Source organism: Callithrix jacchus, chromosome 6 (assembly GCF_049354715.1).
Source record: "Callithrix jacchus isolate 240 chromosome 6, calJac240_pri, whole genome shotgun sequence".
Classification (NCBI taxonomy): Eukaryota; Metazoa; Chordata; class Mammalia; order Primates; family Cebidae; genus Callithrix; species Callithrix jacchus.
The window spans coordinates 28143464-28162515 of record NC_133507.1 but is presented as its reverse complement, the minus strand read 5'-3'; the positions used below and the strand labels follow the sequence as shown (position 1 = coordinate 28162515).

The following is a 19052-nucleotide window of genomic DNA, read 5'->3' as shown; positions in this document are numbered from 1 at the left end:
AAGCGGTGCGGCGAGGCAAGGGGGCGGGGCATAAATTGTTCCAGGGGCAAGGGCAGGGCACGAGGAGTGGCGAGGGGCGGGGCATGTACGCGCGGAGGCACTAGGGCGTGGCACCAGGCGTGACAAGAGGAGGAGGGCGGGGAGTAAGCACGCCAAAACGCGGGGGCAGGCTAGGGGGCGTGGCGAGGCGCGGGGGTGTGTCTGGGGCTGGGCCGCGGCGAGATCCGGCGCCCTCCGCTGGCGAGGCGCGGATTGGCTTCGCTTAAGAGTGCCTGCCTGGCGCGGTGGCCTGTGCCTGTCTTCTCAGCTACTCCGGAGGCTGAGGCAGGAGAATCGCTTGAACCCGGGAGGCGGGAGTTTGCGGTGAGGCAGGATCGCGCCATTGCACTCCAGCCTGGGTGACACCGAGACTCGGTCTCAAAAAAAAAAAAGTGCCTGAAACAATTACATTCACGCCGACTTGCAAAGGAGGTCTAAAATAAATTTCAAAACAATACCTGTGCTCTTGAGATGCTGCTCTCATTCCTTAATTTGCTTATTTATTTATTCTTTTTTAATCGAGAGGGAGTTTCGCTCTCGTTGCTCAGGCTGGAGGGCAATGGCGCGATCTCGGCTCACCGCAATCTCCGCCTTCCGGGTTCAAGCGATTCTCCTGCCTCAGCCTCCTGAACAGCTGGGATCGCAGGAGCCCGCCACCACCCCCGGCTAATTTTGCAGGATAGCCTCATCTCGAACTCCTGACTTCAGGTGATCCACCCGACTCAGCCTTTCCAAGTGCTGGGATTACATGCGTGAGCCACCGAGCCCGGCCCTAATTTGCTTATTCTTTCACTCACTAGTGTGTGAGCCCCTCCTGTGTTACTCTGTCCGCAGCCCTTAGGGAACTTACAGCCTGGGGACTTAAAATTTCTATTTTCATCAAATACTGAACAGGTTCAGAAAGTAGATTTTGCTGCCAACTTGCTGTTTCTTCATGAATTTAAGTCAATGAATTCAATTTAGAATTAAAAGCCAAAACCACTTACATTCAAAACTTACAAGGCTGAAAAGTCACTTTGATGACATTTGAATTGTAATATCAGCTACTTTATGTACTTCCTGTGCTGTGGAAAGATAAAAGCTGTAAGATCTACATTCCCATACATATATTTACAGCAGTTATATTTTCCAACCTAAAACTGTGGTTCCAACAGTGTTTTCAGACCTCAGTAAGAATGCAAAGGAAATTTCCCTTTCTCAAAATCTGTGTAACTGGGGGACTACAAAGCTTCCAACTATTTTTCAACAGAAGATGACTAACAGCAAAGTAATAACATGCTAGCACATGCCACAACAGAAAGGTAACAGAATTCTGCAAAACATTTTCAAGTGAGGAATATACTCAGTTGAAATCATACTTGGAGGCCAGGCGCGGTAGCTCACACCTGTAATCCCAGCGCTTTGGGAGGCTGAGGTGGGCGGATCACCTGAGGTCAGGAATTCAAGACCAGCCTGGCCAAAATGGCAAAACCCCATCTCTACTAAAAATACAAATATTAGCCAGTCATGGTGGCACGCGACTGTAATCCCAACTTACTCTGGAGGCTGAGCAGGGAGAATCGCTTGAACCTGGGAGGTGGAGGTTCCAGTAAGTGAAGATTGTGCCACTGCACTCCAGCCTGGGTGACAGAGTGAGACAACATCTCGGGAAAAAAAAAAAAAGAAAAATCATACTTTCGTGGGCGCCTCTAATTCCAGCACTTTGGGAGGCCCAGGCGGGTGGATCATGAGGTCAAGAGTCAAGATCAGCCTGGCCAAGATGGTGAAACCCTGTCTCTACTAAAAAAATACAAAAATTAGCCAGGCATGGGGGCAGGCACCTGTAATCCCAGCTACTCAGGAGGCTGAAGCAGAGAATTACTTGAACCCAGGAGACGGAGGTTGCAGTGAGGCAAGATTGCACCACAGCACTCCAGCCTGGGAGCATGAGCGATAGAGCGAGTCTCCATCTCCAAAAATAAAAATAAAAAATAAAATACAGGTGGGGTGCGGTGGCTCACACCTGTAATTCCAGCACTTTGGGAGGCAAGGCAGGCAATCACCTGAGGTCAGGAGTTCGAGACCAGCCTGGCCAACATGGCAAAACCCCATCTGTAAATAAAAAGTAAATTAATTAATTAAAATACAAAAATTAGCTGGATATGGTGGCGCACACCTACAGTCCCAAAGCTTTTGAAACCCATCCTTTAAAACTATTTTAAAGAATAGGCTTAATGGCCACATTCTGTAGTTTCTCTTCACAGCATATGTATTAACAAAGAGTAAAATGTCTTTAAATAAAATCAATAGTCAAATAACCAGGCTCTTGCTTTTGCTTGTTTGTTTCAAAGTGCAAGGTTGAGCGTCCTCACTGTATCTCTTTGTGAATGTTAACACCGGAAATCCAGGACGTTTAACTCAATTGAACATTTATCGAGGGCTTGCTATACTAAAGAGACATATTGTGCCTAAAACAAAGTTTGCACAAGTCCACTGAGAAAGCAGCCTCTCCTCCATGTTTCATAATTTTTTAGATAATTGGTTCTACTCCTTTTCCCACCTTCTCTCCTCATCTCAGTCTAGGCTAAATTGGTTTGATATTGCAGATTATTTCTAAGACTCTCCCTCTTCTATGTTTGCAACCATGAAAGAGATTTATCTAGTGTTAAACAAACTTGTCTAGTTCAGAGTTTATTTCTCCTTTAAGTCCAACATTTGGTAGAATTCAATTAGTAGAAGTAACCATTTCAACATTACTTTAGAACTTCTAAAATTATTTTCTGAGCCATGCTGTTCTCTTATTTTTGCTTAATCTAACCATAGTGATCTCCATGCCAGTTATGAGCAAAGAAAAATAGAAAAGCACAACTTATAACATTTACTAATGGATCTGAAGCAAAGTATATTGATGGAGGCTAATACTTACAAATAAATACATTTGCTGATATGCTAAGGTCACGAAGCCAAATTCTGTAGCCAGGGAATAACCAATTTTACATCAGAATTAGGATATTAAAATTCCGGAAGGACAACCTTCCCATAAACTACAGAAAGTTCAGAGAAAGTTACAGTGAAAACAGAATTGTCAGGATCCACTGTGACTAATATGGCAAATGGAGATTGGAAATGTCTGATGCCACGACCTCTGCTCTCACATTTCTCTTTTTTAGCCCTGGCCGGGCCATGGGCTAATATATGTGCTGACGAGTCTTCTAATGAGATCCGTCCTTTTTTTTTTTTTTTTTTTTTCCTTTTTTAGACAGAGTCTCTCTCTGTTACCCAGACAGTCACCCAGGATGGAATGCAATGGCGCCATCTAAGCTCACTGCAACCTCTGCCTCCTAGATTCAAGTGATTCTTCTGCCTCAGCCTCCTGAGTAGCTGGGATTACAGGTGCTCACCACCACGCATGGCTAATTTTTGTATTTTAAGTATAGATGAGAGTCTCACCATGTTTGTCAGGCTGGTCTCAAACTCCTGACCTTGTGATCTGCCAGCCTCAGCCTCCCAAAGTGCTGGGATTACAGGCATGAGCCACCGCACCTGGCCCCAACCTCTTCTCTTAGTGTCCTTGCCCAATGTTGGTTGCCTCAAGGGCTCACAATTCTGACAGTATGAAAAACCAGAGATGTAACCAGTTACACCAATGTCTTTGGAGCAGCTTCCAAGAACTCGGCTTCAAGTATGGGCTGTGAATTGGGATCCGAACGTGGAAGAAGGAAAAGAGCACAGAGCAAACACAATGTTTTCCTTCTGAATGTCTTCGCACAGTGACTTATCTCACCTGCTTTTTCCAAAGGGGAATCAAATATGACTATACCATTTTATAGATGAGGAACTTGAACTGAGGTGCCAAAAGGTTAAGGGACCTGCCAAGCACAGTTGGAGATGGTGAAGTCTGGACCTGAACTCAGGTTTTTGGTTCCCCTTCCCACGAAACCACGGTGTTACTGGCCAAGGCTCTGGAGGTTGAATATTAGAGGCTGACCCTAAGCAGGCGAAAGAGCACCTCTATCTCTTCCAGACAATGAGGGTCACACTTGTGAATTTTCAGTCATACCCAGCATCACCTTGGGGTGCCACTGTGATGAAATAGCCATGTGTCCATTCATTTCAACGATCTCCATCCTAACTAGAGGGGAACTCTTACATATACAGATACTACTTACAAAGCAACTTCAAATACTGAAACAGGACTAAGAGAAGGAAAACATTAATTGCCAAAATTTAGACTCAGCTCATACTGTAAAGTGTACCCACTTAAATGATACAGTAACTTCTTGGCTCTTGTCTTGAGCCTGCTCAGTGTTGCTTTGTACATTATTGTAGCACTCCTGGTGAAGCTGGTTATTCAGGTGGCAGCCTATTAGAAGGGAGGAGAGGCTGGTGAGAGCAGGCATAGTGACAGCAGCACAACGCAAGAGCTGAGGGGATGTTAAGACAAACTCAAGATACATCGCAATCTGGAATTGTTTGGTTTGGGCTTCATGTACTTTAATAAACCCAGGAGGCATCACTTGTTGTATTAAAATACCATATGTAGTAGGTGCTGTTTACAATCACTTTTCTAGATCACTGAGAGAACAATAAGACTAGGGCAACGTGTGATACTTTTATAATAGGTTCCCATAAAAAGACAGCTGTTTTCAAAGTGGGCTTGAAGAAGTCAAGATCCAGGTACCTAGAAAATGGACTTACATGGACTGCCTCATTCCCCCAACTGCCAGACAGTAATAGTAGGTAATATATTTGTTTAAGGCTTACTATGTACCAAGTGCCATTTTAAATGCTTTAATCTTTACAATATGGTTATTAGTAGCTGCAGAGAGGGAGGTTAAAATTGGGCTAAACAGAGTGAGAAACACTGGGACATCCCAACAAGTTCTGGCAGCTTTGGTACCAGGTCTGGGATCAGTGGGCTAACACCATGTTCCTGGGCCATAAAGATCCCCAGGGCAGCTCCTCCGTCTGTTCATTCTTATTTACATCCTAGAAGTCAGAGGCCTTACCAGGGTGTGGACGTCTTGTGCTCTGCTCGATCTACTACGTTCGCACCTTTCACTGGAATGATTATGGGCGAGGAGAAACCTTATCAAAACAAAAATGCTATCAGTAATGCTGTTTGAATATCTGGAAGAGGGAAGAGAGGTGGAGTCTACACCTAGGGTGCCTACTGGAGGTGGTGATGCTTATTTGTTTAATGCAGGTCCCATACATAGAGGTTTTGTTCTTTCAAAATGATAAAACCTAGAACAAAAAGGACATACAGTATACCAAACTAGCTGATGCATTTTTTAAAAACTGTTTAGGTTCAGGGCTACATGTGCCTGTTTGTTATACAGGTAAACTGCATGTCACAGGGGTTTGGTGTACAGATTATTTTGCCATCCAGGTAATAAGCCTAGTAGCCGATAGATATTTTTTTATGATCCTTTCCTGCTGATGCACTTTCAAGTACTTTTCAAGGACTTTTCACCACTTTCCCTGAAAACTTCTGCTTCATGCACACACTTCGTGAAACCCTGCAGCTGATTGGAGTCATTCCTTCCTGTGGCCCTTGTGGTTTTGCTTCACGATCTATGAACAAAGCCACTTTCAGCAATGCTAACCATAATGGATAGACACTTCTATTTACTCAAATCCCACACATCATAAATGCTGGTACTTGCACAAGAGTCGAATGTGAAATATTTGAATGCTTCTAAGTTTCAGGTGAAGCTAGGTCTCCTGGTATTCCAGGTATTGGCTTTGCTTCTTGTTTTAATTGCATTCAGGTATAAAATATACACATAAAAGTGCACAACACATCCATGTAAAACTCCATGAATTCCATCAAGTGAATACATCTGTGTAACCAGCACCCAGATCCAGAAAAAGAACATCACCAGCATCCCGGAGATCCCTTGTGCTACCGTTTAGACATTATTCCCAGCAAGGCAATCACTATCCAAAGTTCTAATACCATGCGTTAGTTCCTCCTGTTTCTAAAAATGGTATAAATAGAATTAAACAGCACGCCTTCTTTTTGTGTGGCTTCTTACATTCCACATCATGATTCTGTAGTTTATGTTTTTATATGGACATTCTTTGGGATACATGATATTCCATTATATGCATATATTTTCATCTAGGTCTCCATTCTTCCTTAGATGGACCTTTGGGTAGTTTCCAGTTTTAGGTGATTATAAAATTGCTGCTATGAACCTTCTTATACCTTTTAATGAACATATATATGCACTCCTTTTGGGAGTGAGTCCAGAGGAGCCCCACCTCACCAAAACTGTGGGAGGTATCTTGTGAGGGAACCCGCATCCTTGAGGAGCTATACAGTGGTTGTCCTCTGTTGGCCCAATGTCACAAGAGAAACTTCTGCCATGGAACTGGGTCCTCTGAAGTGGCACTTAACAGTCAATGCCAAGATCACTGAGAGCAGAAAGTAATCAGATTCATCTAAATCTCAGAGATCTGTGACATTGGCTAGTAATAACTGCGACCCTAGAACTGAATAAATGAGCAGCCACCTAAAGCTTTATTGGACTTGTATGAATGGAAATACTCTAGGTCTGATGAAATGACTTCAGTCATTACAATAAGGGGTTGCAATCCCCAATAAATTGCCAGGCTTGAGTCGGTTCACAGTCCCAGAGCCTCTTGAATGAAAGGGAGGCTCAGTCCTTTTGAGTAAGGGTCCTGCCGTGCCCCCAAGGATTTATAATGTAAACCTTACTTCTAGCCATCCCAAAGGGGCCTGTGATAGTTTAGCAGGATGACAGCACATTGGGGAAGAAATTATTAGGCTCTTCAGAGATTATCGGACACTTGCTCAAAACTGACACTAACTCCTGAAGATCTAAAAGGTCACTGTGGTTCACCAGACTAGGGGCTTATAGTCAGGTGGTTGATGTAGCTTTTCAGCAGGGTCCAGCTTATACTAAGCCCAGTGCATCCTCAAATCTACCAAGAGGTTATTTCCCCAGTTCCAGAATGCAAAATTGGAATAGACTTTCTTCTTCTTTCAGGTTGTCTTGTCAATTCTTGGTCATTGGCATTTCCAAATAAATTACAGAATCTGTTTGCTAATTTCCACCAAAAATCCTGACAGGGCTTTGACTGAATCTGCAGTAACTATACGGATCAAATTGATAACTGATATTTTTAAAGTAGTGAGTCCTCCAATCAATGAACATATTTTATCCTCCATTTACTTAGGTTTTTCTTCACTGTTATATTAACAGTTGTTGTAGTTGTCCATGTACAAGTCTTGCACGTCTTTTGATTAATATATATTCATAAAACCTACCTGATGGAGTTTTAGCTCTTCTATAGTGGAGCTATACAATAGAAATATAGTACAAGTCATACATTTAATTTTAAATTTTCTAGTGGCCATAATAAAGAAGTAAAAAGAAACATGGTATTTTAATATTTTATTTAACTCAGGTTTTCAAAATATTATATCAATATGTAATTATTGAGATATTTTACATTTTCAAACACTAAGTCTTCAAAATCCATTGTATACTTTACCATTAAAGCACATCTCAATTCAGATTAACTACCTTTCACGTGCTGAATAACCACATATTCAATATGGCTAGTGGCACCATATTGCACAGCATAATTTTACAGTCTTATGATGCCCACTTGACTGGTGTGCAGTGCCAGTAGTGTATTAAAGTCTTCTATTATTGGTGAGTTTCTATCTGTGTCTCCTGGCGTCTGTGGTCTCTGCTTTATATAGATGACTTGTGTTTGTTATTTAGTGCATGTTATTTATAGCACTTATAGTAACTGCTATATCTTCATTGTGACTTGTGGCACTTACCCTCTCACATTATCTTCCTTTTCCTTGTTTCAGTGTCTTTTGGCCTGAATTCCAGTCTCTGGTAACAGGATGACAGCCCTCGCTTTCTTACTGCTTGGCAAATGTTTGTCCATTTGCTTGGCACATCTTTGTCCAGCTCTTCACTTTCATCTTTTCAATCGCTGTGTTTTATTCCATACAACAGAAAACTGGGGTTTGCTTTTTAACCCAACAGGACATTTTTAATATGAGATAAGCCCATTCACATGACTCATATATTTGTATCCAATACCATCATTTTATTTTATAATTATTGTATTATACTCTGTTTCTCTACTTGGGTCTTTGCCTTTTTAGTTCTTTTGATATTTAGCAAGGTTTATATTTTTGTTCCAGTTATTTCCATTTCTCTTTATTTTTAAAGTCCAGTCACTTATTAGAATATGTCTTGGAGTTAACATTGTTCAGGGTTCACTTTTTTTTTCTTTTTTTGAGACAGAGTCTCAGTTTGTCACCCGGGCTGGAGTGCCATGGTGTGATCTCGGCTCACTGCAACCTCCGCCTCCTGGGTTCAAGCAATTCTCCTGCCTCAGCCTCCTGAGCAGCTGGGATTACAGGTGCCTGCCACCATGCCCAGCTAACTTTTTTGTACTTTTAGTAGAGACAGCATTTTGCCATGTCGGACCGGCTGGTCTCTAACTCTTAACCTCTTATGATCCACCCTCCTGGGCTTCCCAAAGGCACTGGGATTGCGGGCATGAGCCACCGTACCTGGCCTTAAGGAATCATTCACCTTTTCTAACTAGCTATTATTTTCCCACTGTTATTCTTCAATGTCTTTATTAACATTTCCTTTGAATCTATTCTTCCTTTGGCATCCTGTAATTTAGTCTTCCTTTGTAATATCATTCTGTCATTTTCATCTATTCCTCTCCTGAGTTCATTCAACATTATTTCTTTTTTGCACATTTGTTATTTTTGAATTTCAAATCCAATGTTACTGAAGGCCAGATAAATAATTATACTTATTTTCTTTTAGGTTTTTGTGTCCAAATGTTCTACATTGTGCCAATTAAGTATAAAAGTCCTATTAAGAGGGGAGAGAAACTTGGAACTCTCTTGCCCTTGCAGAAAGTTTCTCCTTGCGTACAATCACATGTGCACATACAAAACTGTGACTTGAGTGATCCTACTGCATACCTGTAAATGGAAGAAAAATGGTCAGATCTTCAGAATAAAAAAATCATCTTCTTAAAAATCTGGATGCATATCCTGCTCTTCAAGAAATTGGTGTTCACAAAGGATTAAAGCTTGAAGGGATGGATCCTCCATTTTCCATGATGTGATTACTATACTTTGCATGCCTGTATCAAAATATCTCATGTACCTCATAAATATATATACCTATGTACCTGCACCAATTTTTTAATTAAAAAAAAGAATTCGAATTTAAATAGAAACATGATAAATGCAAGAAAGAAAACATTTTAACTCATTGTCACTCTGATGTTCTAGTGAACTGCTTTCTTCAAGCTCTTTGATCTCTCTGTCACCTATAAAATATGGGTGGTTTTGTTTTTTAGATTTCTCAGTCCCGAAGATCTAAGATAAATAAACAAGGACACTTAAGCTGGGCCAGGCTGCATTTTTGACACCTTTTAAATGAGCGACCTAATTGGGGTTTGCTTTTCAACCCAATAAGACATTTTTTAATGGACGAGCCCAATCACATTAATATATATGACTCATACATTTGTAATCAATACCTTTTCCTTTTTATATAATAAAATTGTATAACAATTTTATATAATATATAAATTTATATAATAAAATTATATAAAAAGGGAATCAAGAAAATAATAAACCCTAGTTAACACATGACTAGCTAGGGAGGGCCACATAGAAAGATTTAAGTTATTATCAATGCTGTAGTTTTGCAGTTGAGAAGTAATTGCATGGGTATTTTTTTTAATGAATAACATATCACAGAAGCACAGGACTTGCATGTGGGTGGGCAGGAAGAGAGTTGATGATGACTCTCAGAGAGTTGAGAATCTATGTCATACAATCCACACTTTCGTATATCTATTAAGTTGGTGCAAAAGTAATCGCGGTTTTCGCCGTTACTTTCAGTGGCAAAGTATATCTAGCACTGATTTCAATAGGCATCTCCTTGGTACCAGTAACTTTAGGTTGTTTCCAGAAATTTGCTTGCAAAAAATAAATGCTGTACTCCATTGAGGACACCCAAAAAGGAAACAGCACATCGGCCCTTCAAGGCAATTTTAAAAGAAGCTCTAAAATATTTGCACAATACAATCTATGCTTAGTTTTCCAGATAATCATCCTTGTAATTATTAGGAGGAAAAACACAGGTGGATACGAATATTGTTTTAAAAACTAGACTCATGACCTGGAATGGAAAAAATCTCAAGGTAGAGCAGGAATGCTGCCTTCTCCTCAGCATTCTCACATCTGCTCAATGGCAATGCAAACTAGGGGCCAAAGGACTTCTTTCTCAGGAAGAACTGGAATACAGCGCCCTCTAGTGCAACAAATCCGTGTGGGTTTTTTCCCCTGTGTCTTTAAGGTTTAGATGTCAAGCGCTTGGCTTAAGTGTAAAAATATTACAGCCGCGCTGTCCTCTGCCGCTGCCTGAACAGACTCTGCGCCGCCCGCTGCGATGCAGGCCGCCGCCCAGGTATTCGTCGAGAGTCTGGACGTGGTCTACGGCCCTGAGGCTATCGAGGCACAAAACGAGTACCGGAAGACGCGTGTCAGCTGAGAGGGCGGCGTCCTCAAGGTGCACCCGCGACCACGCGCTTCACCTTCCGGACGGCCTGGCAGGTGCCCCGGTTCGGGGTCATGCTTGTCGGCTGGGGCAGGAACAACGGCTCCAAGATCACCACCGCGGTGCTGGCCAACCCACTGCGTCTGTCTTGGCCCAGGAGCAGGGGCCGCAAGGAGGCCAACTACTACGGCTCGCTGACTCAGGCGGGCACCGTGAGCCTGGGCTCGGACGCCAAGGGCCAGGAGGTATTCGTGCCCTTCAGTGCGCTGCTGCCCATGGTGGCGCCCAACGACCTCGTGTTCAATGGCTGGGACATCTCGTCGCTGCACCTCGCCCAGGCGATGCAGCGCGCGAAGGTGCTGGATTGGGAGCTGCAGGAGCAACTGTGGCCGCACATGGAAGCCCTGCGGCCTCGGCCTTCCTCTACATCCCCGAGCTCATCGCGGACAACCTCATCCCGGGCTCGCGCGCAGCACCTGGAGCAGATCCACAAGGACATCCCAGACTTCCGGTCTAGCGCGGGGCTGGACAGAGTCATCGTGCTGTGGACCGCCATCACAGCGCTTCTGTGTGTGAGGTGGTTCCAGGCCTCAACTACACGGCCGAGAACCTGCTGCGCACCACTGAGCTTGGCCTGCAGGTGTCTCCCTCCATGCTCTTCGCCGTCGCCAGCATCCTGGAGGGCTGTGCCTTCCTCAATGAGTCCCCGCAGAACACCCTGCTGCCCGGAGCTCTGGAGCTCGCGTGTCAGCGCCGGGTTTTCGTGGGCGGAGATGACTTCAAGTCTGGACAGACCAAAGTCAAGAAAGTCAGGTCCGTGCTCGTGGATTTCCTCATCAGCTCTGGCCTCAAGACCATGTCCATCGTGAGTTACAACTACCCGGGCAACAACGACGGGCACAACCTGTCGGCGCCGTTGCAGCTCCGCTCTAAGGAGGTGTCCAAGAGCAACGTGGTGGACGACATGGTGCAGAGCAACCCACTGCTCTATACGCCCGGTGAGGAGCCCGACCGCTGCGTGGTCATAAAGTAGGTGCCCTACATGGGCCACAGCAAGTGTGCGCTGGTTGAGTATAGCACGGAGCTAATGCTGGGCGGGACCAACACAGTGGTGCTGCACAATAGGTGCGAGGACTCGCTGCTGGTAGCACCCATCATGCTAGACCTGGCGCTGCTGACAGAGCTGTGCCAGCGCGTGAGCTTCTGCGCGGACGCTGACCCCGAGCCGCAGACCATCCACCCCGTGCTGTCCCTGCTCAGCTTCCTCTTCAAGGTGCCGCTGGTACCGCCGGGCAGCCTGGTGATCAATGCGCTTTCCCGCCAGCGCAGCTGCATAGAGAACATCCTCAGGGCCTGCGTGGGGCTCCCGCCACAGAACCACATGCTCCTGGAGCACAAGATGGAGCTCCCAGGGCCTGGCCTCAAGCAAGTCAGACTTGTGGCTGTCGCCAGCCCTGTGTCCAACAAGAAAGGTCCGGTACCCGCTTCCACCAACGACTGCACCGGTGATGCCAATGGGCACCCACAAGTGGAGGAACCCCAGATGCCCACCACCTGAGGTCCCTGTCACACAGCTTCCTTGCCCTTCCTCCCCGCTGCTCCCCAGGACGCCACCTTTCCAGGCCCCCCCAAAGACAATAAAGCCGCTGCCACTCTCAAAAAAAAAATTACAAAGGTTTGAATGACAGAGGAGTAACAGTATGAAGAAACTTACTTTTCGTTAGTAACCATGAAGATAAGTGAGCCTGCCACCGGATATCCAGCACCACAGCAAGAAAGCTCATCGTCTTTGTGTTCTTCTCACAGGAACTTATGACTGTTTTCGAGTCCCCATTAGGGTTGACTTTTCCATCAAGTAGTCCTGCCACTGAACTTCCCGCACCATGGCAAGAAACCTGGTGGTCTTTGTGTTCTTTTCCCAAGTAGTAGTGACTGATCTCGAGTCCCCGTCAGGGTAGACTCTGCCTTCAAGTGAGCCTGTCACTGAACATCCAGTACTACAGCAAAAAAGCTGATAATTTTTTCCTTACTTACTGTGTTTGTAGACAAATGTGAATATAACTTCATGCTTAATGAAATAAATTTTCGTTGATGAGAAAAATAAAAGAGACTCTTTCTCCCATTAAATTTTCTTGGCACCCTTGTCAAAAATCAATTGACATGTGGATTCTCAGTTCTGGTCCATTGACCTATATGTCTCTTCCATGCCGGTACACAGAGTCTTCATTACCGTTGATTTGTAGTAAAATTTGGAATCTAGAAGTGGGAGTACTCTGCTTTACTCTTCGTTCTACAAAATGGTTTTGGTCATTCTGAATCCTTTCTATTTCCATATGAATTTTAGAGTCAGCTTGTTGGTTTCTGGGAACAAAAGCAACTTGAATTGTGATAGAAATTGGATTGAATCTGTAGAACTACTTAGGGAATACTGCCATCTTGATTATATTAAGGTTTCAATGAATTTTAAGTATTGCTGTCTTGATAATACTATGTTCTTCCCATGTTAAAGAACATGTGGTGTACTTCCATTTGTTTAGGTTCTCCTAAATTTCTTCCCATACTCTTATTGTTTTCAGACTATATCTTGTGCTTCATTTTTTGGGAGTTACTAGTAGTATTTCGGTTTTTTTGATGCCGTTATAAATGAAATCGTTTTCTTAATCTCATTTCCAGAATGTTCATTTCTAGGGAATAAAACTACAATTGCTTTTTGTATATCTAGTTGCGCGTTGGTGTCTATGGGGAATTGGTTCTCAGACCCCCACAGATATCAAAAGTTGCACAGACTCAAGTCCTGCAGTTGGCTCTTTGGAACCCATATATACAAAACATCAGCCCTCTATCCACAGGTTTCACATCTGTTGGATTCTGCATTTTGATCTGCATTTGGTTTCAGAGGTAGAACCTTTGGATATCAAAGGGTGATTGTATTTGTATATTGAGAGATAATGGACATTCCATTAAGACTCCAACATACTAATTCATTTCACAATGATACTGATGTGAAAATACAAGAGATACTCATTTTGATTGTTAATTGGTAGACTCTTTGGATAAAGCAGTAAATGTTGTAGGATGTCTTTGGGAGGGAATCAGCATTTGCTGCCTACTGCTACGGATCTGGGACTATGTCAGATGCTCTGCATAAGTGGTCTTAGAATGTAATTAGCAACAGAGGCAGAACTCCTTTGTGGCTGCCTATTGTCTTGAGGGTGAAGATCTATCCTTAACACAACCCACAAGGTCCTGCAAGGTCTGGTCCCTCCCTGCTTCTTTTGCCTCATTTCCCATCAAACTGTCCCTTACCCTTTGGTTCCCACTTCCTCTCAGTTCCTTGGAACTGTCCTGCACCCTCTAGTCACAAGGAATTTGCCCCTACCTCTCTCTGCCTGGCGTACTCTCTGTGCTACTCAGGTTTTTCCTCTAGCTGTGTGTCCTTGATCATGGAAGCCCTCCCGGACGCCCGGTCCATTCCCTGCTCATAGGCCAGGTCCACGTTGTGCCCTCTGTGCTGTGCACTCAGCACCCTGGCTCTTCTGTGCAGCACTTATTCCTGTGATAATTCATCATTGACTGGTCTGATTATTACCGGTTCGTTCCATTGCACTGTAAACTCCATCAGTGAAAGATCACTGCTGGTTTTTGCTCACTGTTTTATCCCCAGAATCTGCCACGCTAGTAGTTAGCATATAGTGAGCACTCAATAAAGTTTACTTAAGTACTTTGGTTTTCAAGCTTGTTCCCCTATGTTCCCCCACAGTATCTGAATTGTCTAAGAAATCAAGTAAAATGAAAAGAGAGAGAATTAAATATGTTCATCACTTTCCAGTTTGGGATATTAGGAAAAACATTTAAGCATTTTTACCTATGAAGCAATTAGAATACAATGAGATGTGTAAATGGCAGTTTAATAAAATGCAGTTTTACATCCCTGTATTTAGAGAGACTATATTTGTGTGTACATTCTCAGCACCATGCCCCGTTATTTCTCACTGTAAGCTCTAAGGCTTCTCATGTCTACCTATGTGTTCCTCCCTCTCAGAATAGTATTGCTGCATTACTAACTACTCCATAAATGCTAGTGGGGCTGATTTTACTGTTTTAAAAAAATCCAGTTTTTTGAGGACTGGATGGTGTAACAATTACAGATCATGTAATTTATACTTTAAGATTTCAGGAGGATTCAAAAGCATCATATAATAGGGGACTTAAAACCTGATTAGGGGCTGGGTGTGGTGGCTCACGCTTGTAATCTCAGCTCTTTCGGAGGCTAATGTGGGTGGATCACAAGGTCAGGAGTTTGAGACCAGCTTGGCCAGTATGGTGAAACCCCATCTCTACTAAAAATACACAAAATTAGCTAGGTGTGGTGGCAGATGCCTGTAGTCCTAGCTACTGAGGAGGCTGAGGCAGGAGAGTAGCTTGAACCTGGGAAGCAGAGGTTTCAGTAAGCCGAGATCATGTCACTGCACTCCAGCCTGGGCAAGAGAGTGAGACTCCAGCACAAAAGAAAAGAAAAAGCTGATTAAGATACGAGGACAAACAAAAGAAATACCTTAACAGAGTCAGAGTTGGGGATCAGAACAGTGCTGGGCATTCTGAAGGGATAAGGGTCTCACCTGGGATCACTTTATCATGACATATTCTAGGAGGGTTTGGGAATCTACATACTGGAATAGTCAGGTGACAGAATGCCTGTGGAATTTGCACTGAGGATAATAGAGCAAAACAGAGAGGGGCTAGAGAAGGGAGGTTGGGGTTGAGTTTCTCCCCATTGCCAATTAACATGGAGAGATTATGAGTACCATCAGCCTCTTCTACATAGAATGAAAAGTTGCTGCTCTATATCATGCTTTTTAGTGGCCCAGTAGGTGAACCTAGTGAACTGAGCACTATAATGAATCTTAGAGCAAAACTCAGGGTACTCTAAGTTCATGAACTCATGTACTTTTCTCTGGTAGGCCTGACTTACTGGGTAAGTAAATGGAAGCGTAAAACATAATAGGGGACAACAGGCCAAATACAAGATAAGAACGTATAGAGTAACTGTAATGTTTCATCTAATGAAAATGTCTCTATTTACTTTGGAAGTATATTAAAAGTGCTATTTACTTAAAACTAGTGGATTCTAGATAAAGGAGGTTGACATTAGATGGATTTCAAACTTTAGTCTTTGAAGAATATTTCAGTTCTGTAAGTAAACTTTTTCATGTTAGAAACATTTGCATTTGTCAGAGGATTCTGGAGAAATCTATAAAATTTTGTGGGCAAAAATTTGGTAAATGGAGAGAGTGGGGGAAAGGTCTTATTGCAGGTTGTACTGAAGAAACACAAAAATAGGATGCTCCTATTTTTTGTTTTTCCTTCCTTGTGATCCTTGCTGGCCTCATTAGTATTGTACAGAATATGGGAGAGGTTAGTCAGGAGGCAAGCCGATTTTCTATGGGTACTTATTATTAGGAATGACATAGCACAGAGGAAACAGGTGTGTGATGATTGCTGTGATATGCCACAGAGTGTGATAAATGTTGTCAAATGGATGCAAGGATTCTTCCCTTTGTCGCCTGGCCTCTTAAGTTGCCCACTTCTCTCCTTTTTCTTCTGTTAAATTCATCTCTTGTAGGTAATTCAACACATTTTTCAAAGTAAATATTGATTTTATTCACATTACATGACAGAATCCCTGATACCACAATTTTTAATGTATATATTATCATCATGGTTACTAACGAAAAGTAAGTTTCTTCGTACTGTTACTCCTCTGTCGTTCAACCCTTTGTAATTTTTTTTTGAGAGTGGCAGCGGCTTTATTGTCTTTGGGGGGGCCTGGAAAGGTGGCGTCCTGGGGAGCAGCGGGGAGGAAGGGCAAGGAAGCTGTGTGACAGGGACCTCAGGTGGTGGGCATCTGGGGTTCCTCCACTTGTGGGTGCCCATTGGCATCACCGGTGCAGTCGTTGGTGGAAGCGGGTACCGGACCTTTCTTGTTGGACACAGGGCTGGCGACAGCCACAAGTCTGACTTGCTTGAGGCCAGGCCCTGGGAGCTCCATCTTGTGCTCCAGGAGCATGTGGTTCTGTGGCGGGAGCCCCACGCAGGCCCTGAGGATGTTCTCTATGCAGCTGAGCTGGCGGGAAAGCGCATTGATCACCGGGCTGCCCGGCGGTACCAGCGGCGCCTTGAAGAGGAAGCTGAGCAGGGACAGCACGGGGTGGATGGTCTGCGGCTCAGGGTCAGCGTCCGCGCAGAAGCTCACGCGCTGGCACAGCTCTGTCAGCAGCGCCAGGTCTAGCATGATGGGTGCTACCAGCAGCGAGTCCTCGCACCTATTGTGCAGCACCACTGTGTTGGTCCCGCCCAGCATTAGCTCCGTGCTATACTCAACCAGCGCACACTTGCTGTGGCCCATGTAGGGCACCTACTTTATGACCACGCAGCGGTCGGGCTCCTCGCCGGGCGTATAGAGCAGTGGGTTGCTCTGCACCATGTCGTCCACCACGTTGCTCTTGGACACCTCCTTAGAGCGGAGCTGCAACGGCGCCGACAGGTTGTGCCCGTCGTTGTTGCCCAGGTAGTTGTAACTCACGATGGACATGGTCTTGAGGCCAGAGCTGATGAGGAAATCCACGAGCACGGACCTGACTTTCTTGACTTTGGTCTGTCCAGACTTGAAGTCATCTCCGCCCACGAAAACCCGGCGCTGACACGCGAGCTCCAGAGCTCCGGGCAGCAGGGTGTTCTGCGGGGACTCATTGAGGAAGGCACAGCCCTCCAGGATGCTGGCGACGGCGAAGAGCATGGAGGGAGACACCTGCAGGCCAAGCTCAGTGGTGCGCAGCAGGTTCTCGGCCGTGTAGTTGAGGCCTGGAACCACCTCACACACAGAAGCGCTGTGATGGCGGTCCACAGCACGATGACTCTGTCCAGCCCCGCACTAGACCGGAAGTCTGGGATGTCCTTGTGGATCTGCTCCAGGTGCTGCGCGCGAGCCCGGGATGAGGTTGTCCGCGATGAGCTCGGGGATGTAGAGGAAGGCCGAGGCCGCAGGGCTTCCATGTGCGGCCACAGTTGCTCCTGCAGCTCCCAATCCAGCACCTTCGCGCTGCATCGCCTGGGCGAGGTGCAGCGACGAGATGTCCCAGCCATTGAACACGAGGTCGTTGGGCGCCACCATGGGCAGCAGCGCACTGAAGGGCACGAATACCTCCTGGCCCTTGGCGTCCGAGCCCAGGCTCACGGTGCCCGCCTGAGTCAGCGAGCCGTAGTAGTTGGCCTCCTTGCGGCCCCTGCTCCTGGGCCAAGACAGACGCAGTGGGTTGGCCAGCACCGCGGTGGTGATCTTGGAGCAGTTGTTCCTACCCCAGCCGACAAGCATGACCCCGAACCGGGGCACCTGCCGGGCGGTCTGGAAGGTGAAGTGCCTGGTCGTGGGTGCACCTTGAGGACGCGCCCTCACGGCTGACGCGGGTTGTCCAGTACTCGAATTGCGCCTCGATAGCCTCGGGGCCAAAGACCACGTCCGGTCTCTCGACGAAGACCTGGGCGGTGGCCTCCATCGCAGCAGGCAGCGCGGAGTCAGCTTAGCGCGGCTGTAATTTTTTTTTTTCTTTTTTGAGATGGAGTTTCGCTACTGTTACCCAGGCTGGAGTGCAATGGCGCGATCTCGGCTCACGGCAACCTCCGCCTCCTGGGTTTAGGCAATTCTCCTGCCTCAGTCGCCTAAGTAGCTGGGATTACAGGCACGCGCCACCATGCCCAGCTCATTTTTTTTTTTTTTGTATTTTTAGTAGAGACGGGGTTTCACCACGTTGAGCAGGATGGTCTCGATCTTCTGACCTCGTGATCTACTCGCCTCGGCCTCCCAAAGTGCTGGGATTACAGGCATGCGCCACCGCGCCCGGCCAGGTATTTATTTATAGCAATGCAAGAACAGACGAATAGAGTCATACAATGGAGCAAAATATACCAGTGTAAAAGAAGACAATCTATATGTATAAACACAGATAGATCTCCAGATATACTGTCGAATTAAAAGGCTACTTTTAGAATTATATAGAATATAATACCATTTATTATATTTAAAGCATGAAAACAAAGAAGTGTATTAATCTTCATAAATGCTGCCTATGTAATAAAAATGTGCACAGACTACCTTTAAAATAGTAATTACTTCTGGATAGTGAGAGAAAACCATGGAAGGGTATACAGATTACATAAACTCTGAAACATTTTATTTCTTAAAAAAAAAAAAGATTAGAAGCAAATAAGCAAAAATATTAATTTGCTAATTATTAGAGACAGATAGGTGTTATGTTACCCTGTACTTTTCCAGGTATTTAAATTTTCAGTGTGTTTCAAATATAGGTTAGCAGCTCCTTTTTAGCTTAATATTAGACAAGGACCTGGAATTTTCTATGGAAGCTTCCCCATTTAAATTATGTC

General features: G+C 44.8%; 2 pseudogenes; one reads left to right on the top strand and one right to left on the bottom strand.

Moving 5' to 3' along the window:
- The first annotated feature begins 10318 nt into the window (after positions 1-10318).
- On the top strand, positions 10319-12601 carry LOC118154506 (inositol-3-phosphate synthase 1 pseudogene; annotated as a pseudogene).
- A 3777-nt stretch (positions 12602-16378) lies between these two features.
- Positions 16379-18166, bottom strand: LOC118154505 (inositol-3-phosphate synthase 1 pseudogene; annotated as a pseudogene).
- Positions 18167-19052: the final 886 nt, after the last annotated feature.